The 21,611-nt window shown below is 42.9% G+C and overlaps 1 long non-coding RNA gene across 1 annotated transcript in view; it reads left to right on the top strand.

The window, feature by feature from the left end:
• The window catches only part of LOC108532967 (uncharacterized), a 71,868-nt gene extending 53,406 nt beyond the window's left edge, over positions 1 to 18,462 (top strand). Inside the window, exons 2-3 of the long non-coding RNA XR_001886606.1 lie at positions 17,006 to 17,105; positions 17,589 to 18,462. This is a non-coding gene — a long non-coding RNA (uncharacterized LOC108532967). The remainder of the gene's footprint in view (positions 1 to 17,005; positions 17,106 to 17,588) is intronic.
• The last annotated feature ends 3,149 nt before the right edge of the window (positions 18,463 to 21,611 follow it).

A 21,611-nucleotide genomic window follows, 5' to 3' on the forward strand; every position in this document is an offset into this window, starting at 1 on the left:
TAATAATAAAAAAATTAAAATAAATAAACAAATAAATAGTAGATCTGTGGCAATAAAATTAACAGTTCAGATTATTATTTTTTAAACATAGAAGCAGTTTTCCCATTATCTTTTAATTGCTAGTTGGAGAAATGTTTTTAATAGTTTCATTCTTGTCCTTTTCTTAAGTCTGATACACACCATGTACTAGGCAGGATGGCTCAATTTTCCCAAATAGTAAACTGCTTGAGCTTTCTTTCCTTATTTGATGGGGGAAAGGTGGAGTGAAAAAAAGAAAGATCACATGCTGTTGAATGAAAATTAAAGAAAATATGGCCATCTACCATGTATCAAGCCTTTACATGTATAGTATCATATCTCATTAACTACTAAAAGAACACACACACACACACACACACACAGTAGATACTGAGGTACAGAAAGCTTAAGTAGCCTCACTGAGTGTGGCTGAGCCGAGATTAGGGCCTGTGTTGTTGCCCCTTACCAACTTACTGTACATGTAGGTACATAATGCAAAGAGATGCTCAGATCCCACTTTACAGATGGGAAAACTGAGACTTGGAGAAGTTAAGTAACATCTCCAAAGCCATACAAATAGTACGTGAGGTGGCAGATCTTCAGACCCAGGTGTGTCTGAATTCAAAGTCTGTGCCCTTTCCACCACACCATCCTATTTTTGCCTTTTTTTTTCTTTCCATTTTTGAGACCAGATTTCATTTCTCTTTAGGATCTAGTCTGAATCTCTATAAACATGGAATCTGATACCATTGTCATCCAGGATTATGATTTTAATCCATTGCAGCATTAGAATTAGAATGTTTAAGCTTAACCCCAAGCATACTTCCTTATATTCATTCATTCATTCAATAAGTTTATATTGAATATTCATCTGTTTGTGCCAGACCCAGGTCCCAAGAAAAGAGCAATGAAAAAGACAGGCAGGCAGGGTCCTCTCTCCTTGTGGACCATTGAGTATAACAGAGAGAGAAAAATGTGAAGTAGTAGTTACACAACTGATCTGTGTATTACAACCGTAGAAAGTGGTATTATAATGATAGCTACACTTGCATTGTTTACTATGTGCCAGTACCTATCCGAGGCAATCTACATATATTAACTCATTTCATTCTCATAGGCATATGAAGGAAGTAGAGAAATCAAGGAAGACTTCTTGAATGAAGTGTCAGCTCAGTCTGGAAAGGGAAATTATGTTAAGGAGAGGGAGTTGGGAAGGAACATGAGTAGTCTAGGACTGTGCTGGCCAGGTAATCCTTAGCTACATGAGGCCATGGCGCATTTGAAATGTGGCTAGTCTGTATTGAGGTGTGCTATAAATGTAAAATACACACTAGGTTTCAAGACAGTATAGAAGAAAATATGTATGATAGTGTGTTAATTTTTTATGTTGATTACATGTTGAGATTATATTTTGGGTATACTGGGTTAAATCAAATATGCCATTAATATTAAATTTACCTGTTTCTTTTTACTTTTTTTAATGTGGCCTCTAGAAAATTTAAAATTAAATATGTGCCTCACATCATATTTTGATTGGACAGTGCTGCTCTAGCAATCTGGGAAGCGTCAGGGAGCAGATATGTCAGGGGAACAAGAACCTGGAGGATTACAGAGAATGATGAGAGAAGAGAAAACACAATGTTGAAAGCAAATGTAAATTACCAACTTTCTAATCTGCAGGTCAAAAAGGGTCATTGCAACCTTTGCAAGCCCCAAATCTGAGAGGTTGGGGCCCACTGACTTCTGAAAATAGTATCATTCTCAAAACCAGCTCCACCTGTGAGCCAGGGGATGGTTAACGGCTGTTTTTGAGGCAGATTTTGTAGATGAATGAGGCAAGAATCATTAGGGCAAAACAGTAAATAAAATTGCAGGAACATCTCAGGGTAAAAGTCAAGTCTTTAACAATGGCTGGGCCAGCCCTCTAATATCTTCCTGCCTGCCCCTTTACCTCTCTGGCCTCATCTATTCAGCTTCTTTCCCATCCCTGCCCCTATTCCGGTTACAACGACCCCTTTGCTGAGCCTCAAACACACCAGGCATGCTCCTGACTCAGGACCTTCATGCTGGCTATTCCACCTGTTGGAAACACTCTTCCCCTAGCTATCCCATGGCTTACTATCTTAACTCACCTCATCAATAAGGCCCACCCTGACCATCTTATTTAGAATTGCAACTCCAATTGCACTCCTTTACCCTACTCTTGTTTTTCTTTTTATAACTTTTATTACCTTCTAACATATTCAATAATTTACTCTTTTATTATGTTTACTGTTAATCTCCCTATCAGAAAGTATGTTCTGCAAAGACAGGGATCTCGGTTTTATTTCCTTCATTATCCCCCACACCAAGACAGTGCCTGGCATAGAGCACCTGCTCAATTAACTTTGTTTTTTGAATGAATGAAAGTGTCAGTGGTGATGCTCAGGGCAGGTTTGGTCAATGGACAGGCATCCTCTGTGCACCCTCTCCTCTCCTGAAGAAAATTACTCTTTTTTCCTCTCCTGTAGTTGGATTTAACTAACCTTGCTTCCCATTCAGTTTTTACTGCTTAGGGTTCTGGATCTCACACATAGGCTCCCTGTTCTGGATCCCACACATAGGCTCCCAAGAGAGTAAAAGAAGCAGGGAATGCAGAAGAAAACACCCTGGATTGGAAGTTGGGATTCCCAGGTGCCCTCCCAGCTTAGCAGCAACCCACCTGTTTCCCCAGCTGTCAAGGGTTCCAGGCTCAGTGGGAGGCTGAACAAGGTGCTGACCGAGTTCAGAAGGAAAATGAGGGGAAAATCGTTACCTAAAGGGCAGTGGTTCTCCAGGGACGGTCCTTGGACCAAAGGAATCAGCATCACCACCCTAAACCCACAGAATCAGAAACCATGGAGGGAGCCTGAAACGTGTTTGCATAAAGCCTCGGGTGATGCTGACCGACTCAAGTTTGAGAACTGCTGCTCTGGGGGAAAGAAGGGACTTTGTTGCAGCCTTGCAGGCAGGGACGGACTTAATAGGTCAGGCGAGAGGACAGGTCCCCGCGAGGGCGGACTAGCACTGGGTTGGGTCCGTACATCAAAGTCTGCGCAGTGTGGTCCCAGCCCAAGTCTGACCTGGGAAGTTGGAAAGGTCAGGGTTCCTACGTGCTTCCACCCCCACCCCAGGAAAGTCCCGGCGTCGAGGCCCTGACCCTCCGCTGGCCCCCCCGCCTCTCCTGCAGCCGCAGCCCCGCCCGGGAAAAACCGCCGCGACCCGGGGCAGGTCCGTTCCCAGCCCCGCCTCCGCAACCCCCCACCCCCCCACCCCACCCCGCTGCTCGCAGCAGGCGGTACCTGGCCTGGCGCCCTCACGCCGCGCTGGTGGGGAGCGCGGCTTCTCCGCCCGGTGGCAAGATCCCTCCACAGCTGCCCTTCGCCTCCGCTGGCCGCTTGGCACCCTCTCTGCTGCCTCAACTGACTGTCTCTTCCGTGTCTTGATTGTGGCCTCTGCCTCTCCCCCTTCCGATTTCGTTCGATTTCTTTCTACAGTTACTAAGCGCCCACTGTGTGCCCTGGACGGGACTAGACTCAGCAGGTAACTGGAAACAAAGGCACCTGCCGCGCTGAAGTCTCTCCGCATCTCCCTCCATCCTCTGCTCCATCCCCATTCCCAGCATTTGTCCCCTCCTTCTTCTTCTCCTTCTCCTTCTCCTTCCCCTTCCCCTTCTCCTTCTCCTTCTCCTTCTCCTTCTTCTTCTTCTTCTTTTTAATTTAATCTAAAGGAACCTTTCTTCTGGAAGACCTCACAGTAAAATTAAAAAGCCTACTTTTATCTGACTTCTAGAAAGTTGCAATTAAAATATACATCTTACCTTGACTTATGCCAACAATTTAAACTGTTATCAGCTATTAACACCTCAACCAGAATGAGTTTATTAACCTAAAGCAGACAGCTTTATCCTATGGAGGTCACCTACTTGAGAGAAACTATTATTTACATACTTTCACTTTTGTGCCACTCATTCAAGGAAAAATATTCAGTCATTCAACTATTTATTGAGCACCTAGTATGTGCCAGCATTGCTCTTGACAAGCACTGCTCAATAGAAATAGTATTAACTACATACGACATTTTAAATTTTCTAACAGCCACATTAAAGAAAGTAAAAGACATAAGTAAAAGTAATTTTATAATTTAACCCAATATGCCCTAAATATTATTTCAATATGTGATCAATATAAAAATTATCAATAAAATATTTTACATTTACTTTTTTGTATGCTGTGTCTTTGAAATGTTGTGTGTGTGTTACACTTCCAGCTCATCTCAGTTCCTGCTAGGAACATTTCAAATGCTTAATAGCCACATTGGCTAGTGGCCACTGTGCTAATCAGTGCAATTCTAGACACTTGGAGAACAGCTATGGAAAGACAAAGGAAGAAAGTCAATAAACTCATGAACAAATAAAATAATCATAAGTAGTGTTCAATGCTAGGAAGAAATTAAAACAAAGTAATGACATAGAATGATGGACATGACCTCATTTAACCCTTTCGATACCCCCCTCAAGTTGAGTAATAGTATATAACAATGTTATATAACAATTTTATAGCTACAAAAACTGAGGCTGAGACACAAAACAACTTGTCCAAGCACTTACAACTGGCAAATTCTATGTCCAGGATTCAGATCCCAGCTTGACTGCCTTCCGTGCTGGTTTCCATTACTCTACAAGGCCAGGTCATAAAGAAGACAGAGGGGAGGGAGGAAGAGTTGAATGGCTTTTGGGGTTTAAACTTTTGAGCACTGAACTAGGAATTTGGTGCTGCTGTGTGTTATTGATTAGGTCTCATGACCTCTCTGGGCCATCCTCACAGATAACATGGAAGGCCTGGCCTTTTTCAGGGGACCATTCCCCAAGTGAATACAGAGTTGTGAATAAAAGAGTTAAACTTTGTATCCTCAAATGTACCTGCTTTTACACAAGTTTTGTGAAAAGCTCAAAGTATGTTTTTCCTTAGTTCAGGTGGACTAGACTAGGATCTAAAGACAATAGGGACAACATTGCATAGTGCTAGAAGCAGGGGGCTTTGAGTGGTAGTTGGCTGGTCATCCTAGCTATGGAACCTTAACTGTTTTGAGTTTCAGTTTCTTTATTTTAAAACAGGTATCTACCTCATGGCATATTTGTAGAAGGGAAATGGAATGTTGCATGTAAGCATTTAACATAGCAACTAGCACATAGTAATCACACAATAAATATTGGCCATTGTATGAATAGCCCCCATGGGTATTATACATTTGGCATTAAAAAGACTTGAATTTGAGTTTTAAATCTACCACCTACAGGCTGTGTGACTTAAACAAATCAATTAATATATCTAGTTCATCTGAAAAATGGGAACAAGAACATTATTTGTACAATCTGCCACAGTGTCTTCATAATTGTCAACTAACATTCTGAGTATAAATGTGCTTCGCAAGCTGTGAAGTGCTGTGCCCATGTTGATAAATCTTGGTAGTTATTTTTCTGTCAAGGTTTCATATCCAGGCCTTTGCAGATCTGAGCTGCCTCATCATTGCCTTTGTAGCAGAAAACTGAGAACTCAATCTTATTTTTCTTTGTACCAGCAGTGCTCATCAAAATGTTTTGTGTGCAGTGTGCCCAGATTATTAAAGTTAGGAGTCAGAGGATCTAGTTTGGCCTCTGCCACATACTGAAGGTGTAATCTTAGACCAGTCATTTAACTTCTCCAAGCTGTTTTCTTAGTCCCAAAATAGGAATAGTCTTAATACTTGACTTTCCTACTTGTTGGGGTTATTCAGGATGATAAAAGAGATAAAAATCCTGTTGAACACCATTCATTTCCATAAAGGCTGAGGGGAACATTCCTAAGCATTATTCCCAGTAGGCAGCATGTCTTTCCTCCTGGCAGCTCTTAGCCTTGCAAAGCAGCCTTATAGAACTACTAATGGTTTCCTGTCTAGGTCCCTGCTGTTTCATGCTTCGGTGCTTGTGCACTTTGCACAGGCTGGTTCCTCTGCTTGGAATGCCCTTCTCCTCATTTCCTCATCTTTAAACCTCACTCCTTACTTACGGGATGCCTAAGAAACTCATTTTCCAAAATCCAGCTTCAAAGAATCTTCTCTCTAAAACCCGTTTAGACTCATCCAACCAAAGTCAATTACCACCTCCGCTCTGTGTCCCACAGTAACCAGTAAAGACTGCCATCATATCTCTCATCACCCTGCAGTATAACTATTGTTTAATCATTCATTTAATGGCAGCAGTATAGCACAGCAAAGGAGCACATAGGCCCTGGAAACTGGGTTCAAATGCTGGCTCTGATACTTAACTAGTTGTGTTGGGGAAGTGACTTACTATCTCTGTGCCTCAGTGTCCTCACCTGTTAAGCAATGATGATAATGACACCTCCTTCATACAATTGTTGCTGAGAAGAGACACATTAAACCGTTAGTGTCTGGTGCATAGCAGATGTTCCATAAATCTCAACTTTTATTAATGTTCTTTCTTATTTGACACCAAGGACTTATCCTCAGTGCCTAAAACAACCCCTGACACACAGGAAGAACTCAACAAATGATTGTTGTACTTATGACTCAGAGAATCCCACATACCATGAATTCCTGTGTCTCTATTCAGTCCTCTCCCCTACCCCCTGGATCCTGTCCACTCTCCACTTTTCCTCAGAAACAGGTCTTGCAGCTTCTGCTTTCCATTCAGCATTAGCACTGCTTTCTTGGCCAGGAGTTCCCCCATCTCCTGCCCTGTTTCCTATTTGGCTTTCTGACTCAGATTCTTCCTGTTCCACCCAGCTGAGAGTCCCGCTTCTGCTAAGACACTGTTTTCTCCACTCATTCTCTGCTTTGATCCCTCCAGATCCCATACTTTCTACTGATTATATCAGATGTCTTCTGCTAGGGGTTTTAAGATCCCCCACAACCGCTAATTTAACTTCTCACTGCTTGCCTGGGCCTTTCTCTGAGCTTGGCAACCCCTTGACCATCTTATCCACCTACCTTATCCATACACCCATCCATTCCTCCACATAAATTACCCCCCATCTACTACCATCCCTTCAACTACCTACTCACCCATCCACCTCCCCACCCACCTTTCCATTCATCCATCCGTTTGTCCACCCAGTCATTAAATTAACATTCACCGTGTATCTGCCACTCTCCAGTTACCATATAGAACATAGACGTGGGCAAGAAGAAAAGTTGCTCTCCAACTCCTTGTAATTTTTAATCTATGAAGGGAAACCAGATAACTGAAGAACTATACTTTGTGGCAGAAGATAGTTTGTGTCATATGGGTGCTATCACAGTCTTCTAAATTAAGCTTCAGGGAATCTGAACTTCTTAAAATCATAAGCAAAATTGTGTGGGTGAGAGGGTGTGTGTGGTGCCTCTTTATATATATGGGTGTTTCTCAAAGGAGAGGCTCCATGACTCTGTGATATTGTCAAAGGGATTTTCCAGGAAATACCAGGGGCTGGGTGAGGAAAAAACCCGGGGAAGAAATAGCTTTAGTTTAGGGCTTTAAAGGGAGAAAAATGGAAACTAACATTTATTTCAGACCCACTATGTACCAGGTACCACTTCTAGTGTGGCAACCTTAGATATGTCCTTGTTTGGAATATGGGAACGGGTGAGAAACAAGGTGGAGGAAGCTAGCCTTTATTGAGTACTGGGCTAGGCAGCGTCATTTGATTTAATGTTTATAGCAACGTTTCAAAATAGGTACGGTCATGTGCCACATACTGTTTTGGTTAATGGCTGACTGCGTATATGATGGTGGCCCCATACAATTATAATATCATATTTTTATGATTATAAGATTATAATACCTTTTCTGTTAATTTATAGACGCATGAATATTATTGTATTATAATTCCCTATAATATTCAGTAATGTAACATGCTGTACAGATTTGTAGCCTAGGTGTGTAGTAGGCTACACCATCTAGGTTTGTGTAAGTACACACTATGATGCTCCCACAATGACGAAGTCACCTAAGGACACATTTCTCAGAATGAATTCTTGTTAACTGTCACATGACTGTATATTATCTGTCTCTTACAGAGGAAGACACTCAAAGAGGTAAAGCAAGGCCCACACCCCCACAGCCTCGAGGCATAGAGTAAAAAAGATTTGAACTGAGGTCACTTGGGCTCTAGGGCCCATGATCTCTGCGTCCCTCCTAGGGCTTCCTATGGATCAAGTATGTCACTGTGTAAGTGCTTTACACTGTAAAACACCACTCAGTGTAAGAGAAGATGCTGTTGTCTGTGTTTTGAGAACATTAAAGGGGTTTTACAAGCCTAAGGAATTGCTGTCATTAAATTTTCAACAACCTCCAAAGAGAATGACCTTTTCCTGCAGATTCAGCCTATGTAAAAGGTTAGCGAAACTTGGTTCTCACCCAGAGAGTGTTATCACAGCAGTTTCCAGGAACAAGGCTGGGTACAGGGCAGTCACTCAGCAAGCACTTGTGGCTGGGTCTGTTGGCAGAAAGGAGCCCTCAGCCTCATGCCAGCCTCTGTGGCACCCCCTCTGCTGGGGGTTCTGCCTGGGGAGGGCAGGAGAGTGCTCCATCACAGCCAACAGAGGAAGTGTCACCTCAAAACCACCCCTTTGCCTGGAGCCATGGGCCTGGTCAGCAGAATATACACTTCTATGTCTGTAAAGTTCTGGAACTTCAAGAAAGCTTGTGCCCAATTCAGCTGCCCACCCAGAGTATTCCCCCTGCTGCCTAATATTCACCCACTCCTGTCGTGCATGAAGGAATTCAAAATCCCTGGACTTCTTGCAAGGGGGAAATTGAACTAAGTGACCTCTAAGCGTCCTTCTAGTCACAGAAGACTGGGATGAATTAAGAGAGAAAAGATTTTTTTCAACTAAAAGTATTTTCTATTTGAAAGCAAGGACCATATAATGTGTTGATTTGGCCTCATCACACCCTTTACCCTCATGCTCCTATCCATCTCCACGGCCGCCACCCTCCTCCAGAACACCATATTATTGCACCGAATCACTGCTTCAGCCTCCTAACTGCTCTCCCTGCATGTATCTCATTGTGTCCCAGCTGTCAGCAGAAGCCAGATTGGTATTTCTAAATGGACGTCCTGTCTTGTGCCTGCTTATGATTCTTCCATTGCCATCCTTGATGGATTTCAAGACCTGAAGATTATTCCGACTGCTTGGCTCTCCTTTCACCTCTTCACACGTTGTGCTCTTGTACTCTGTGCTCTGGCCACCTCATCCTCACCCACCCACCTTCCCTGGCTCTTTCCATGTGCTGTTGTCCCTGTTCCCTGCATCTCCAAACCCCTCCACGCCATAACTCTTGTAACTCTTTTTCAGTCTTCAGGGCTCAGACACTAACACAGAGATGCTTCCCTTGAGCCCTCCCACTTTTTTTTTTTTTGAGAGGGAGTCTCCCTCTGTTGCCCAGACTAAAGTGCAGTGGCATGATCTCAGCTCACTACAACCTCTGCCTCCCGGGTTCAAGCAATTCTTCTTCCTCAGCTCCCCGAGTAGCTGGGATTAAGGCATACACCACCACACCCAGCGAATTTTTGTACTTTTAGTAGAAAAGGGGTTTCACCATGTTGGCCAGGCTGGTCTTGAACTCCTGACCTCAAATGATCTGCCCACTTTGACTTCTCAAAGTGCTGGGATTACAGATTACAGGCATGAGCCACCATGCTGGGCAAACCCCTAATTCTTGATGAGGTGCCTTCCTCTGTTGCTACTGCACCCACAGTCCTCTTCAGCCTGTATTGTAAATTTCTGGGAAGTTTTCTGTCTCTGCCACTGGCTGTAAGCTCTGGGCAGGCTGTGTGTCTGTTTGCTGGTTTGCCATATTCTCAGGGTCTTGCCCACAAGGCCTAAGACCCTCACCTATAAGAGGTACTCCATGAACACGTTTGCACTCCACAGAGCAGGGATCTACTCAGAGGTAAGTTTAGATTTCTTTGCCCCAGAGCTTGAAAGGCCTCACTGCAGAGGGCCCCAAATGTGGAAACCATTAGTGCCTCCTCCCTCTGCTCTTAAGTGAATTTGCTGGGAAGGCAGGGGGCCATAGGAGGCACCTGAATCATATTATAGAGCTTGGAACCAAAGCCAGGCATAACTGAGTGGCCTTCCCTACCCCCAGCCCCTGTTTTTAGCCAGATGACCAGCACCCTGCCCCCTCAGGCACCCTGCCCACCTCTCTGCCAACATGTTCTGGCTGTGACAGCACCACCACTGCATAGGCAGGGGCAGTCACATTCAGAGTGGGTAAGGCAGAGAGTCACTTCAACCCTGACATTCTATCTGTCCCTTGTGACTCAGGTTGCCACTTACCCCTGGGGCTTCAGGACACAAGCAGGGATCACCCTTTCAGTAGATATCAGTGATATGGGGAAAAGGCCAGGCAGTGGGCTGGGCTGCTGAGTCACCAGGAGTGAGTTTCCCTCCCTTCTGCTCTACCTGAGGTTGCCTGTCTATGTGAAGGGGCGTCTCTTCCCCTCTCTGAGACCAGCGTGATTCCTGGAATGGATTTAATTCACAGTATGCAGTGGGGATATCCCTTGTCTACCTTTTTCTTTTCTCTCTCTCTCTCTCTCTCTTTTTTTTTTTTTTTTTTTTTGGCAGAGTCTTGCTCTGTCGCCCAGGCTGGAGTGCAGTGGCATGATCTCGGCTCACTGCAACCTCCACCTTCCGGGTTCAAGTGATTCTCCTGCCTCAGCCTCCCGAGTAGCTGGGACTGGCTAGCTTTTGTATTTTTAGTAGAGACAGTGTTTCAGCATGTTGGCCAGGCTGATCTTGAACTCCAGACCTCAAGTCATTCACCTGCCTTGGCCTCCCAAAGTGCTGGAACTACAGGTGTGAGCCACCACGCCCACCCCCTTGTCTATCTTTTTAAAGGAAGATGATCTAACATGGTTGGGAAGAAAGCAGGCTTTGGAGTCAAACATACTGAGCTGAATCTCAATTCTGCAGTTTACTAGCTGTGGTACCCAAAGCAAGTTGCTTAACCTCCCTGACCTTCAATCCCTCCTCTATAATGGGAGTTTAATGCTACCTAACTCGTAGGATTATTTTGATAGTAAATGCAGTAAAGTATGTGAAAGGCTTAGCAGAGTGCTTGGCAAATGGTGAACAGTTCCTAAATGGTAGGTGTTATTATTTGTACAAGCAGACGTCTTCGTAGATGCTTGATCTCTGGGGAACACCGTGTCTCTCCAGAGACCCCAGGCTCTGGGCTCCAACTCTGCACATCCACAGTCACATGTTTGTGGCTTTGGAAAATTTAGTTGAAATGTGATGAGACAGGAAGAAAAGAAAAGGAAGTAAAAGGGTAGTGACTTTTTTTCTTAACTGTCTCAGATGCACAAACTGCTTCCTCAACTCAAATAATTCCAGGCTGTGTTTGAGCAGAAGCCAGATGCACGAGACAACCCGGGGACTGTATAGATAGTCCGGAGAGCAGGGTTTTACTATGTCAGGCTTTCTGTCTCAGACAACTAGAGAGAGCAGAGTCTGTTAACTGAGACTTTGAAATACATACACTCCTTTACTGTCCACTGAATTGAGACTGAGGTTCTGCGCTTTGGCTCTTGGTTCAATCCCTTTCCCCTCTTCATCCAATGCTTCTATTCCTCCAAATAGAGGAAAAACATCAGTGTACTCTTTGGATCAACATGGAGAAGACCTAATTTGCTCAGTGTCATTTGGCAAGATGTTTAACCTCCCTTGTAACCTAGCTATCTTTAGCTTCCTTGATGCTATTTTGAAATGTCAAACTAGCAAATACTGCTTCCAGAATGGTTCTGATCTGGGATGTGACAGGATGCATGGGGGTGGGGGAAGTCAAGGAGGAGGTGGGGATGGTGAAGGAGCCTGCTGGTAGTGGGTGAGATAATGTACCAACTTTGCAACCACCAGGATTCTCTCCCTTCTATGGCCTCTGCCACTTCCTCCAGGGGACTGACCCATTTAAGGGAGACATAGGGCATTGAGTCTCACCTGGGTCTGACCTAGAGGGATGTCTGCTTATCTGACTCTGGAGCCAGAACTGGACATCACATGAGCCAAAAGAGAAAACTGACTCTTATGTGCCTGATCCACTCTAAAAATATTTATTCATTCACACACTCACTCGCTCATTCATTCATTCATTAGGTATTTAAGAGTACCAGCTATGTGCCAGGCACTGTACTAGGTACTGGGGATACAATAACTTGCAAAGGTTAATATTCATTGGAGTCATCTGAGGAATTTGTTCAAATGCAGCTTCTCAAGCCCTGTCCCCGAGAGTTGATCCAGGAGGTTTGACGTGGGCCCGGGAGTCTGCATTTTGAGCAAGCCCTCAGGCGTTCTGATGTAGATAGTCCAGGGTGCACGAGAAACCTTAGCCTGCAGTATGTTCATTTCCTAAGTGAGCATTATCCCAATGCTGAAAGCTTGGGATATAGAAATACCACCACACACCTTGAAGAGCTCATGGCTCAGTCTCCAGAAAGTGACAAAGAATGCCATTTTAGGCTACAAAGTACTTTGAAAGCAGGCATACAAAGTGCTGATAGGGCTGTAGGGAGGAGGTATCTTGCTCTGGGAGACCTGAGGGGGCTTTTTTTTAAAGAAGGGATATTTGAGTTAGGTCTTGAAACGTGAGAAGTGTTTTCAGGTAGAAAAGAGTAAGTGCAGATTGTACTTTCCGAAGATGAATTCACCAAGATATATCTCCCATCCCACAGGCTCTTAACAGTGGGACTGGCATGCTTCCCACAGAGAAGTGGGGGTCTGTGTTCCCTTCTTCTGAATCTGGGTGGGGGTGTGTAACTCCTTGCACCCAGATAGTGTAGCAGAACTGATGCATGAGACTTCTGAGGCTGGGTCACCACAAGGTCATAAGGCTTCTGCCGGCTCTTTCTCTCTCAGGATATACCCCTCTGGAACCCTGAGCCAACATGTGAGGAGTCCAGTGACACTGTAACTGCCACATGGAGAAATCACAGCAATAGACGGAGATGGCGGATAATTCCAGCCCCCAACCTTTGAGCCAGCCCGGCTGACACAGGGTCAGCTGTTCCCTCTCAGCCTGCCTGAACCATGGATTTTTGAACAAAATACATGGTTTTATTTTTTTGTTTGTTTTAAACCACTACATTTTGGGGTACCTTATTACACAGCACTGGTTACCTAGAACAGGCTAGAAGAACAGTTTAGGAAGAGGAAATGACAGCAGGTGCAAAGGTATTGAGGGGTGAAAGGGGCATAGAAACTATTTTTGAAATTTGGAGAGAATCAATATCCTCACACAGAATTTAGAAGTCTTGCTTCGCCACAGACTGACACGTGCAATCAAGCTGTCTGTGTATTTTCCCTAGAGGTGCAGGCTAAGCTCTTTCCCTAGGCCACGTGACCCACCAATTTGGTGCTGCCTCAAATTGGCATACATGATTTTAACTGTCGTGCCTTTGCTGAGATGTAGTTTTAAGAGTGTGGGCAGCACCTTTTCAATCCCTAGGAAAAGATTTATTAGATGTTGAAACAAGTGATTCAGGCATCATCTGGTCTTCCTGCCTAAGGTCTTATGGTGCCAAGCACTGTGCCTGGCACACAGAGGGTCATACAATGGTGACTGAGCCTGCCTGTGAATAGTATTATCAGCCCTAGAGCCTATGTCTCTGATTTGTGGGCTCAGAGTCTTGGGAATGGGAGGAGTCTTTACAGGTTACCTTCTCAACCATTCTGCCAATATCAAGGATTCAGTTCTGCTCGCACACCTCTTCTAGCCACCTGTTCTCACCATTATGAAGTTTTTTCTTCAACTGGGTCTGTATTTTTTCCTCAAAGTTCCCACCCGTTAAGCCTGGTTCTGTCTTTGAGGAATAGGAATTTGCTCCCTTTTCCTTATGATTACTGTGAGGGCTTTGGGAAATAGAGGAAAAACATCAATGTTTTGGGACATAGAGGAAAAACATCAACTTGGCTAGGCCGAGCCACCCACCCTAGAATTCCCTCTTTGGTCTGTTTCTGGTTAGGGAGGGCCATAAGAGATATTCTTCCATGAGAGTTGCAGGTTGGATGGGAGGTAGAGGCCACTTTATAGCATATGCACACCATCCTCCAGGGATTCAGTCACACACTAATCTAGGTGCTGCAGTGAAGGGGATTTGCAGATGTAATGAAAGTTCCTATTCAGTTGATTTTGAGTGTATCAGGTACAGCTGGGCTTGCAATTGTTCTCTCTTCCCTGTGGGTCTTCCCTTCCTGATTGCCTTCCCCATGGCTTAGCCAGCTTCCCCAATTGCATAGGATAATTAATAATACTTGAAACTATAATAATGATAAGTTATTTAATTATCAATCGATGTATTTATCTATCATACATCCTTTCATTCACCTATCAATCAATCAATCAACCAACCATCCCTCCTGTGGTTCTGCTTTGCTGGTTAAGCCCTGACTGATTCAACCACCTTTCAGAAGACCTCAATGCCCCAGTCTTCCATCACTAGTTGTGCAGCTTGACTTCCACTAATGTGCCTTATACAATGTGGTTTTGAGTCCCATTACCGTGCTGGCCTCTTTCCAAACATGCTGCATTTTTATGCCTGTCCCTCTTACAATTTATCCATTCAGAAAGCATTTATTGCATTACTGCTGAATGCTGGGGATCATCTGGGGTATACCACAAGAAACAAGACTCACCAGTTCCTGTATTCATGGAGCTTGGGTCACTAATTCTGAGACCTTATTTTCTATAGGGTATAGACCACTCTTACTAGCACTGGAGGAGGAAGGTTGTTTGACCATCAGTACCATAAGTACCACTCAGTGCTAAGGATAATGTCAGCATCATTATTTGATGACAAGCCTGGACAATGGTTCTATTAACTTCCAGGCATTTAAAAACTAATCATTCCATATAACCTTCCTAGCAGTCATATGATGTAGACATGATCCTTCCCATCTCTCAAATGACCCAGAAGACTACTGGCTTGTAAGTGCAGAGTCAAGATCCCAAGTGTATAAGACCCCAAATACCATGCTCGTGATTGAATGACCAAATGTGGCCTTTTCCTCCAAGGGACTCCTTGAAGACAGTCAGCTGTCATCCACCTGGGACCCAAGTTTTTTCTAGGTTCTCTTGTTCCTGTGGCTCTAATTTTCTGACAATCTTACTTTAGTCTCTAGTCCACCCTACAGGGAAGACCATTGTGCTCTTCAAAGACTCAAAAGGCAACTTGCTCAGACTGGAATAAATTATAAATGATACTGAGAACAATCCTTTCTGTAGTTACCAATTTGGGCCTTTGACATATAATGAAATATGAAACATGGACCACTGTTCTACTAGGCCTGTGGGATTTTAAGAAGACCCATGTAGCAGAGGACAGGAACTAGCAATTGTGAGCACCAACCATGAGCCAGGGTCTGTGTCAATGATAGTGATAAAATTAATAATAATTATTAATTGTGTACTTTTGTGCCAGATACTATTTTAAACTTTTTACATATATTAACTTATTTAATCTTTTTAACAACTACATGAGTTAATTACTCTTATTATCCCCTTATTACTGGTTAGAAAAAAGAGAGGCTTAGACACTTCATTACGTGATATAGTTAGTAAATAGTTGGGATTTACCAACAAAGTTGGAATTTGAGCTCATGCTGTCTGGTTCCAGAGCCTGTGCTCTTGTCGAAAGCATGGTGACCCATTAAAATCATCTATCTAGTTGAATCCTAAAAGCCCATGTGTGTGAAATGCCATCTCAGCCCTGCTAGATCCTCCCATAGCAAATGCTTTATTCTGGTAACGTGTCAGTCCCTCCCTTTACTCAGTAAGCTTCTGGCGGGTGAGGGTAGGGGTGGGCAGGGACTGTGTCTGTCTAGTTCACTGCTGTGTGTCCAGGGTTCAGCACAGCTTCTGACACAACAACATAGCAGACCATCAAGACACAGAAAAGAATACACATATTTTACAGTTGAGGAAACCGAAACAAACCATGTGAGGTCAAAAAGGTAATGAGTGACAGAACTAAAGTTGAGGTCCAGATTTCCATGAGGCTGAATTCCATCAAAAGCTGTCTTTTGATCACATTTTCTTTCCTCCTGTATATTGAGCTCGCAGAGCAGGGCCTCTTACAAAGTAGGTGCTCAATAAAATGTGCTATTAAATGAATAAAGTGCCCTGTTCTTTAATTCTTCCAATATCCCATTCCTCCACTCTTTATCTTAGAATTCTCTCTTTTCCATGATGCCAACACACAGTCTAAGACATGTTTTCCATGCTCACCCTTAACCCTGACCCTGTTATCTCTAGCTACTCTTTAATAATCTGACTTTTTAAAAATTTTATTTATTTATTTATTATATATATTTTTTATTTTTATACTTTAAGTTCTAGGGTACATGTGCATAACATGCAGGTTTGTTACATATGTATACTTGTGCCATGTTGGTGTGCTGCACCCATCAACTCGTCAGCACCCATCAACTCGTCATAATCTGACATTTTTATATCATGTTCTGCATGTGTCCCCAGCCCCTTTCGGAAATACCTGCTGTTTGAGTTTGCACCATTTTTCGAGACAATGAGGCCCACCTACATTTTCCCCCTTCGGAACCTCTCAATATAGTTTCGGTTTGATTTCTTGGAATCCATGTGCTATAGATAGGGGAGATTTTTCCAACCTACAAAGAGAGAGTTTCTTGGGTTTTTAGGAGTTGGGGAGCTTTTGCCAAGAGAAATATGGTAACTTCTTGAAATAAGTGGAGCCATGTCATACCCAAAGATTACAATGAGAGAACATCAGGTAAATGATAAAGTCACTGCAGAGAAATTAAAATTCTTGTAGGTCAGAGGTAGTTTGAATTGCTGGAATGAGCACTAACCCAAAGAGGCAATGCCTGATAATGAAATGAGCTGTAAACTCATGTTCTCGGTCCTTCCTTTCCTCCTCCCTTCCTCCCTTTCTTTCCTTCTTTCCAGGAAAAACATCCAGGCAAGTGGACAGCATTTGCATCAACGCAGCAATAAGAAGGATCATATTCTACTTGGGAAAAGGTAAAGATGCTTCATATGGATGGAGGTGAGTTCAAGGGGGACAAGACATGGAGCTTGCCAGGTAAGTGGAGGCTGGCTTTTAAAGATTGTTCTTAAGGCAGTGGGGAACCATTGATGAGATGTAAGATAGAGAGTGCTTATGTTAATTTTCAATTTATTATTAAAACACTTTGAATATTTTAGGAACCTTTTTAGAGCTCTACACATACTTCTTGTGTTTTGGTGGTCTTGAAGCCACAGGCAGAGCTAGGAGTTAATTTCAGTTCCAACTCATGGTATGATTTAGCAAGTGATTTCTTATTTTAGGTCCTTAGTTTTCTCATCTCTAAATGAAGAAAAAGAAAAGCAAGGGATTGGCAAGCTTAACATGCTCAATAATTTTTCTTTGCTGAACTGTTCCCAGAGGGTCAACCAGCCTTCAATAGGTGCGATTAATAAATTACAAAAGATAAATAGAGTGCCTTGAAAGATTTTATGTTCCTTATTTAAATTTTACCTGTCTTTACAGCCTGCCAGGAAACCTGTCATTCAACCCGTCGCAATAAAACAGCTCCTCATGAATGAAGCAAAATAAATCAGAAGTCGTGGGCTTTTAAACTCACTAAATGAAAGCCCAGCATGCATGCAGCCTCCCTCCAAATTAATCACCAGATTAAATGCAAGATGTGCACACCAAATCAATAGCTTGTGACAGAGACCTCCTGCCTGTGCTTCAGGAAAATTCCACTTCCTTTCAGATGTTGTCACTTGAAATGTCAGGAAGTTTCCATTCATCACCCGCCCTTGAAAATGCCACCATCACCATACTTCATGTTTCCTTGCTTTCTCTCTTCAGAGGAATCCAAGCACCTTGCAGAGGGAGCCACTCATTGTCACAGACTCTCCTGGAGGCTGAAACAGGGACAGTTTGCAGACAGGAGAGGTGTAGAGAGGCCCGATTTAGAAATAAGAAAATCAAATCATAAAGAAGCCTAATGTCTTGTTGCAACATCTGAAAGAGACAAGATGAATATATTCCCCTAGGTGGGAAACTTAGAGTAGTGGGAAGAACATGGATTCAGGACTTAGAGAAACATGGATTTACATTTTGACCCCCAATGCCTCTTTGCATTTCACTGTTATCCATAAAATAGAGGAAATAAAAATACTATACATTTAAGTCTTAACACCAACACTTAACTAGTTGTGTAACCTTGAACAAGTTATGTGACCTCTCTAAGCATTGTCATTTGTATATGAGATCATGGAGGTTAAATGTCCAACCAGTTGTCACTGTGCAACACAAAATAATAATGAAACATTTCTTCTCTCGATCAAGGCTAAATCCACTTTCTCTGCTCTTCAAAACTTGACCTTGCCATCACCTTCTCCCGTAACCCCTAGGTTGGGTAAGATCCCTTTTTGTAGTGCAATAATAATAATAATACTTAAGAAAAACAGTGATAACAACATTAAAAACTAACACATTTATCACTTACTACATGACATGCTCTGGGTACTTTATTTGGATAATTCATTTAGTACTCATAATAATAACCTTATCAGTTGTGTTATTATGTTGTATGTTTTACAAATGAAGAAACTGGGACACATAGAGTTTCTATTACCTACTCACTGGTATCTTAGTCAGTTTGGGCTACTATAACAAAATACCATAAATGGGGTGGCTTATAAACAACAAACATTTTTTTTTTTTTTCCTCACAGTTCTGGAGGTTGGGAATTGCAAGATTAAGGTACCTGCAGATTTGGTGTCTGGTAAAGGCTTTCTCATTGATGGGTGTCTTCTCATTGTAAACTCACAAGAATGGAAGGAGTGAATACTATTTCTGGAGTTCTTTTATAAGGGGCTAATCCCATTCACAAGGGCTCTGCCCTCAGGACACAATCAGCTCCCAAAGGCCCCACCTCTTCATGCCATCACTTTGGGGGTTAGAATTTCAACATATGGATTTGGGGAGAATGTAAACACTCAGATCAACAGCAACTGGAAAGTAGGGGAGTGGTCCTGCTTCCCAGATAATCCCGAGCATCACTCTGTCTTGATTGTATGACCATGATATTCCCCCTTATATAGCTTTCAGCTCCACCAGACTGGAGGCCTTCCTGAAATAGGGACTTAGTGTAATCCAATTTTGTATTCCCAAAGTTTAGCACAGAGTAGGTGCTCCCTGAATTTGAAATGAAACAAAATTGACTTCTTATGTAAAGGCAATAGATTGTATTTAACAGAAAAGGCTCTGAATTGAGAAGGTGACATCCTCCATCAGAATGTTGCAAAGCTAGATGTCATTTCACATGGAAGATACTCTGCCAGATTGGCACAAAGCAAAGACAACAGCAATGCAGACAACAACCAAAAGCAAACAAACAAACAAAAACAGAAACAAAAAACCCTGCAAAGCCCCAAAAGCCCCCCAACTAGAAAACATAAGACCCTTCCCTTCCCTACCTAAGCGGAAGACTCTTGATACATGTTTAAAGTGTTTGGTCTAGAAGTTGCCACTAGAACCTCAGTGAACGGTACATGAGATTGTACATGTGATTGTCACACATGGATTTGCCCAGTAAATGGCAAAGGAAAACTTCTTGGGGCTCTAATTCCAGAGTGCTGACTCAGCCATTCTTAGCAAATTCTTGTGTTCTTATCACATACTCTTGTGTTGAAAAATTTCATGGGATATTGTTAGAGTTAGGCCTCGGGACTGAGGGGTACTCCCTCATTATTGCAGTCAAGATTCTGATGCTAATACTCACAGCACAGGAGAAAAATAAAATCCCTATAAACATATAGAACAAAGCTCAACTGAATTGATCATTAAAGAAATTCAAACTAAGTAATGAGAGTTTTTCAACATTTACAGAAATTAATACAATCAACAATATCTAGGTTCAGTGGGGCTTTGAGGAAACATGTATGCCTGTGTTCTATTAAGTGGGAGTACATCTTTGGAGTCTCCACCCAAACCTTGTTTCTGGGATTCTGTCACTCAGAAATACCAGCACATGTGCTCACAAATACATTTTCAAGCAGATTCATTCCAGCAACATTTATAACAGTGAAACACTGGACACTTCCAAGGTAGGAAAATGGCTTAAAAATTTCGTGGTATATTCATGCAATAGTTAGGGAGCAATGAAAACAAATACAATAGGTCTGTATGTATTGACACAAAAAGATGACCAGACTCTAGCAACTAAAAAAATGAAACTTGGCTGCACAGGAGGCATCTAGCACTCTGCTCTAGCTCGTTGCCTGCTTGGATTGGTCCTTGCTTGTACCACACCAGAGAAATAACTAAGTGGCTCTCAGGGATACAGATGGGAAGGGAAAGGAGAATATAATTTTTTTCATTTATAATTTTGATTCCCATTTCATCCTTCCTTTCTTCTATTATAATGTACATGAATGTGTTAGTGTGTTCGGGCTACTATGACAAAAATACCATAAACTAGGTGGTTATAAACAGCATACTTTTATTTCTCATGGTTCTGAAGGCTGAGAAGTCCAAGATCAAATGCCAGCAGATTTGGTGTCTGGCAAGGGCGTACTTCCTCACTGATGTCACCTCCTAGCTCTATCCTCACATGGTGGAAGGGACAAAGGAGCTCTCTTCGGTTCTTTCATAAGGACACTAATTCTAATCATGAGGGCTCCACGCTCACTCATGACCTAATCATCTCCCAAAGTCCTCACTTCCTAATACCAATACTAATACCAATACCAATACTAGTATTTTGAAGGTCAAGTTTTCACCATATGATTTTGGGGATTGGGGTCACAAACATTCATACCACAGCAATACGTTTTTTGGGGTTATCACTATTACTTTATTTGTTCTTTTTCAAAGTCCTGGTGTCCAGTAAAAGCAAAACCAGACTCTTGATGTGATGACAGTGCTTTGTGTAACACACGTATGGACAAAGTCCTTTGGTAAGAGAGAAAAAATTGTAACAACAACAACAACAACAAAATCCCACCAGGAAGAGTGGGGAAAGGGGTCACTGAAGAGGGAGACCTAAGATTTTGCCTGGCCCTTGACTGGGGGAACGATGAAGGCAAAGCTTTCCAGGCAGAGGCACACAAGAGCCCAAGCTGAGAGGCACAAAACCATGTGAGCTGTGGTGGGTCTGCAACAGGATGACTTCCTTGGTGCTCAGACAGTTTATTCCACCTTGGGAAGGGGCACCAGAAGCCCAGTCTAAGGAACAGCCTGGATTTAGCTCTAGTAGGGGAGCAGCCACGGGGAAAGAAGGCAAGAAAGCTACAATGGATAGTTTGCACATTGTTTTCATCTGACCTGCTGTGGAATGTGGCTCATAACTCATCTACATATACAGCTATTGAGATGGACAAAGGAAATCCAGTCAGTGGAAATTCCTGGGAATCCATGATGAGGCCCAAATAGGAAATGCCAGTAAAGAGATTTTTCTGGTGCCAACCCCAAATACCAATGTTCAAGCTGTGTTCAGAGAACCTTCATTGCTTGTCAACTTTAGATGAGACACTTTGGCAAATGGTAAATCGATAA

This window comes from Rhinopithecus bieti, unplaced genomic scaffold (assembly GCF_001698545.2).
Source record: "Rhinopithecus bieti isolate Rb0 unplaced genomic scaffold, ASM169854v2 scaffold_6380, whole genome shotgun sequence".
Classification (NCBI taxonomy): Eukaryota; Metazoa; Chordata; class Mammalia; order Primates; family Cercopithecidae; genus Rhinopithecus; species Rhinopithecus bieti.